Below are 6,000 nucleotides of genomic sequence, written 5' to 3'. Positions count from 1 at the left end.
ATAGTGCTGTTGGGAAGGAATTTGACAGTCATAATGATGGAATTGTAATATAGTTACAAGTCTGGATAGTATGTGACTTAGAGGGGAACTTACTATGGTGATCTGCTGCCTTTGTCCTTCTAGCTTGTAGAAATCACAGGTTGTTTGTACTGTCCATGGAACCCTGGTAAGTTACTGCAGTACATCTTGTCGATTATACAACCTGCTGTCAGTGTATCAGTGATAGAAGCAATGAAGGCTGATTGTGGTTGTTGCAGCATTAATCAAGCAATCAATTGGTTTGTCCTGGATGATGTCCAATTTGTTGAATGTTATTGCACCCACCCCCAGGTACATGGTGAGTATTCTGTCATCAGCTGACTTGTGTCTTGTAGACGGTGGACAAAATTTGGGGAGTCAGGAGGTTAAATCTTTGTCAGAGAATCCGCAGTCTCCAATCTGCTCTTGTAGATTTATGTGGCTATTCAATTTACAGAGGAGAAAGTGAGGACTGCAGATGCTGGAGATCAGAGCTGAAAATGTGTTGCTGGAAAAGCGCAGCAGGTCAGGCAACATCCAAGGAACAGGTGCTGCCTGACCTGCTGCGCTTTTCCAGCGACACATTTTCAGCTCTATTCAATTTACATTCCAGGTTAAGGTATTCTCAAGATGTTGAGGACTTAACAATGGTAATGTTGTTGAACATCGATGAGAATCGGTAAGATGCTCTCTTTGTTGAGCTGGTCTGTGCCTGCTGATTATGTGACATAGATTGTTGCTTGACAGTTATCAGCCCCAGCCTGAACGTTATTCAGATCTTGTTGACCATGGACACCGATGGTGTCTGCACCTGAGGAGTCACAAATAGAATTGAACACTGTTTAATCATTGATGAAAAGCCCTCCTTTGTTTTAAGGTGGAAGGAAGGTAATTGAAGAAGAAACTGAAGACTCTTCTGGTTTTTAATTCTTAATTCTGACTAACAAAGGAGTCTACCAGGAGTAGGTAGAAACATTGATTTGAAGCTACAATCGGGTTGTGATATTATTGAATGGTATAGCAAGCTGGAGGGATTAAGTCATCTTTGCTGCTCCTAATTCATATGGTTAGACCTAGAATGCTATCGTGAGCACTCTGACAACATTGCCCTGAGGTGAAGATTATCAGTCCCCAACAGACACAACTATCTTCCTTTGTGATAGGGATAACTTCACATTACAGTGTTTCCCCCCAGTTCCCTTTGAATCCTTGCCTTATTGTCAAGGACTGTCACTCAGTCAGCTTAAAATATTGCAAAAGCTTTCCATAAAACCATTTGCTGTGTTGACATTCAATATCTAACAAAAGCAGTAGGAAAGCATGAAAAGCTTCTCCAAAAAGTGTCCCACAAGTTAAAAGGCTCTGAAAAATAAATAAGCTAAAGTTGGAAGAATTTGTTTTCAGTTCCTCAGAGTATATGTGAAGCCAAAGATGTTTCCTGATTCGTGATCAAATGAATATCTTGAAAGAAAATGTGTGTTATTTTGTAAACTTTGGCGTTCACAATGCCATGGTTCAGTTGTTAAAGTGAAAAGCCATTTATCATTTTGTAGGCTTGACTTTGCTGTTGGAAGTATTAGTATTTAAATTAATTATTTTCTTGTAAGTATGTGCTGATTTGAATTTGTTCATTGTTTTGCCTATGTTTATGTCCATACATCTATTACTTTTGAGAAACCTGAGTCTTTTTTTTTGGCTTTGACCTGATTTCAACCTGTGTAAATTTCATCCTCGGAATATCGTGTAATGCTTTGAATTCATAATCTTTTATAGCAATCAATATTTCAAGTTTGCACAGAACTAAGAAGGTGACATCTGATTGTGTTCATTTCATTTTAAAATTGCACACCCAAAATTGGGCAAATCTTTGGACTTGCTGTTTAGTTCAAGATGATGGTTAAAGCTTGCTTATGCTGCTGTGAAAAGCAATGAGTTAGATCAATTGAACTTTTCAAGGCACTGTTACTACTGATCTGAGGCCTGCTGTTGTGATTGATTTCTCCAAACTAAGATTTTGACAAGTAAGAAGTAATCGGGTATTGTAAATTGGTTTGAAGAAAAAAAAACAGTAAATTAGTACGTCGTGAAATAATGGAGAAAAGGGAAAATTCAGTCCCTTTTCTACTCTCAGAAGTTGCAGGAGTAAATTTGCTTTCAATCTTCAAAAAACCTCTGATTGCTTTAGAACTACAAACTGTGGCAAACTGCTCTTTGTTCCACTCTCTGTGTAGGAATGTTAAAGGCTGTATTTCACTCTGAAAGGTAACCTTACCTTCAGTTACATTCAGTGTTTTTGCAACCATTTGGAAAACACTTCGACGAAGGAGAAAGATAGTGCAAATTTTTTAGGTTTTCGTAAGCATGTAATATTTTTTCTATGTATTGTAGTTGGTCGATAAATATTGGTCTAAATTGAATTGCAATTCTTGAAGGTGCCTAACCTGTTAAATTGTAAAGTCCTGACTGTCATTGTGATCAAATTTATATCTTGGCTGTTGTGCAAAACTCTCTAATTTTGAGCACGAAATTATCACACAACTGATTGCATTTCTGAATCTCTGACCACTGCCGTGGAGGTGATTTGAGATTATTCTAATCTGTTAATATACGTTGGCGACTCTGAAATATATGATCAGGAAAGAAAAGGAGAGGATTGTAATTGCTATTGAGCTGCCTGATCTCAATCTGAATACATCTTGTAATGAACTGAAAACATCTTGATTGGACTACAAAAATATTTCACCGAACGTTTCAAGTTTAGTACTGGCATTGCTAATCCATCTCAAGCTAAACCCAGAAGGGAATTGATCCTTTCTGCTGTGAACTCTTTTTCATAAAATTCATCAAGGAATGTTCTATATTGTAGAATTGTATCATGTGGAGTTGTTGTGGCATAGTAAGTAATCACTTCACCTCTGAGCCGGAAATGCGATAATGCATTCATAATGTGGCCAAATAGATTGAGTATCAACCAGTAAATCCTTCCAACATTCATCAATAGCAGGTGGTAAGAGTGGAAAATATTCCTGCTCAGTCTTGTGAAGGAAAGAAATTGGACTGTCTCCCATCACTACATATAGCTCCAGTCCAAGACAGGAATGTTAAGGTGTATGTTGGGGGACCGGTTGTCTCAGTTGGCTTGATAGCTGGTGCGATTTAGATTGGTGCCTACAATATAAGTAATTCAATCCCTGTTCTGGCTGGGATAGATTCAGGATCTGCCTCCTTGCCCAACCAAAGGTGGAGGTTGTGACGCTATGGGTTGGACCTCTTTGGGCAGAGACTTTAAATCTAAGAATTCTAACACCTGCTTCAAAAATTCTAATTCTCAATAGCAGTAGCATTCCTCACCTTCTTTCCTCATCATACATTCCAGAATCACCAATATAACTTAAAAATTAAAATCACATCAATTCCCTGATCAAAAATTCAAATCATTTATGGGGTGTAGGTTTGCTCGCTGAGCTGTAGGTTTGATATCCAGACGTTTCATTACCTGGCTAGGTAACATCATCAGTGGTGACCTCCAAGTGAAGTGAAGCTGTTGTCTCCTGCTTTCTATTTATATGTTTGTCCTGGATGGGGTTCCTGGGGTTTGTGGTGATGTCATTTCCTGTTTGTTTTCTGAGGGGTTGATAGATGGTATCTAGATCTATGTGTTTGTTTATGGCGTTGTGGTTGGAGTACCAGGCCTCTAGGAATTCTCTGGCATGTCTTTGCTTAGCCTGTCCCAGGTTAGATGTGTTGTCCCAGTCGAAATGGTGTTTTTTTCTTCCGTGTGTAGGGCTACGAGGGAGAGAGGTTCGTGTCTTTTTGTGGCTAGCTGGTGTTCGTGTATCCTGGTGGCTAACTTTCTTCCTGTTTGTCCAACGTAGTGTTTGTGGCAGTCCTTGCATGGAATTTTGTAGATGACGTTGGTTTTGTCCATGGGTTGTACTGCGTCTTTTAAGTTTGTTAGTTTTTGTTTGAGAGTGTTGGGGGTTTGTGTGCTACTAGGATTCCGAGGGGTCTTAGTAGTCTGGCTGTCATTTCTGAAACTTCTTTGGTGTATGGTAAGGTGATTAGGGTTTCTGGCTGTGTTTGGTCTGCTTGTCGTGGTTCGTTCTTGAGGAATCTGCGGACTGTATTTTTTGAGTATGCGTTCTTCTTGAATACGTTGTATAGTTGGTTCTTCTCTGTTTTCTTCTGTGCTGCAGTGTGTGGTGGCTCGTTGGAATAGTGTTCTGATACAGCTTTGTTTGTGTGTGTTGGGATGGTTGCTGGTGTAGTTAAGTATTTGGTCAGTGTTTGTCGGTTTTCTGTATACGTAGGTTTGTGGTTCTCCGTTGTCCGTTCTTTTGACTGTGATGTCCAGGAATGCGAGTTTGTTGTCGGTTTCTTCCTCCTTGGTGAACATTATGCCTGTAAGGGTGTTGTTGATGATGTTAAATGTCTCTTCTATCTTGTTTCATTTTGTGATGAAAAAGGTGTCATCTACGTAGCGGACCCAGATTTTTGGTTTGATGTTTGGTAGGGCTGTTTGTTCTAGTCTTTGCATTACTGCTTCTGCTATGAATCCTGATAGCGGAGATCCCATGGGTGTGCCGTTGGTTTGTTTGTAGATTATGTTGTTGAAGGTGAAGTGGGTGGTGAAATCATTTATTTGATTTCTCACGTCCACAATTGATAAGGTAAATTGGAACAAATTGCCCTTACAAGCTCTCAAGAAGGAATATTTAGAAGAAATTTAATGCAATTTTCCAACTTTGTTTTGGGATCCATTTAGGTTAGTATTGGTTTACCAAATGTTTTGAATGTGAGACTCCACAGAAATAAATTATTGGCCCAGGCTGTGACAAAAGACAGGTGCATTAGATTATGGTGTTCAAGGACTAGAAGGTCTTACCCAACAACCAGATTAATGTTAACATGTATTAATACAGTGCTGATGACATGAAGGAACATGTTGCTTAAACAAAGTAACATATGCCAACTTTGCCTGCGTGGGTAACTGAGTACAGAATACTGTTTTATCTTTATTCAGCAAGGAATGACTATTGGTCTTGGTGTTCACAGCCCTGGGAGATTTTGGTTCTGAATGCGTTCAGGTTCACTTGGAAGACTGTTAGTTGAACAATTATTTGTTTTAGCACATAACAACATCTAACAAAATGTTATTATAAATCTTGGTGTTTAAGTGACCACTTCATGCTGAAATGCACATTATATAGTATAACAAAGGTACTTTCTCCTTGATGTGCAATAGTGTCGAAAGTTAGACAATAAGCGTATGTGTGACATTATTTACCAGGGTAACGGTAGTTTAATATTTGTAGAGAATAATATCACCTAAGCAATGCTGAAGTTTAATGGTTAAGTAAATCCATTGTTGATTTGAGGTGTGGTCAATTCTGTGTACATAAATTGATTGTTTAAATGTTTTTGTTGTCATTAATGGCCAAATACGTTTTGTGTACACTTCTCGAGGTTGTAATCAATTTCATCTACGAGTAGAGTGTGGTAATTTGCAAATGTATACAAAATGATAACATAGCATGATTTTCAAAATATGGACCTGAGAATATGAGTCTGCAACAACTTTACTTCAAATCTAATTGTGATAATCTTTGGAAGAAACCAACATGGAAATAGAGTACAAGATTTTCATTGCTTCGGTTTTTGAATTAAGTAATTGTTTTGGACATTAATCGTCACACTGTTGAAATTGCGAATGTTTGCATTGCTTTGGATCAGATTGGACATTGGAGCTGGTGGATGTTATTGAACTGATGTGGTATGACATCCACCAGTGTTACGAATGCAACAATTCACCCTTTGTGCTGGTAATTTTGACGTATTGCAGATAGCATGTACAAAAACAATGGCTACAACAGAAAAGTGCTGTTGTGTTCACTAACTTGACTATACAAATGCTATCCAGATAATTCCTGGTAGAAGAACACACAGACAGATTGAGTGAGTACAGGAATGAGTTCACACTAC

At 38.5% G+C, this 6,000-nt stretch overlaps 1 pseudogene; it reads right to left on the bottom strand.

The window, feature by feature from the left end:
- Positions 1–737: 737 nt before the first annotated feature.
- Positions 738–6,000, bottom strand: part of LOC148145975 (uncharacterized) — a 116,226-nt pseudogene continuing 110,963 nt past the window's right edge.

This window comes from Chiloscyllium plagiosum, unplaced genomic scaffold, assembly GCF_037043375.1.
Source record: "Chiloscyllium plagiosum isolate Xiang-an unplaced genomic scaffold, Cpla_swu_hap1 HiC_scaffold_22, whole genome shotgun sequence".
NCBI classification, from domain to species: Eukaryota; Metazoa; Chordata; class Chondrichthyes; order Orectolobiformes; family Hemiscylliidae; genus Chiloscyllium; species Chiloscyllium plagiosum.
Note: the sequence above shows the minus strand (reverse complement) of the source record. Positions and strands in the feature narration are given on the sequence as shown.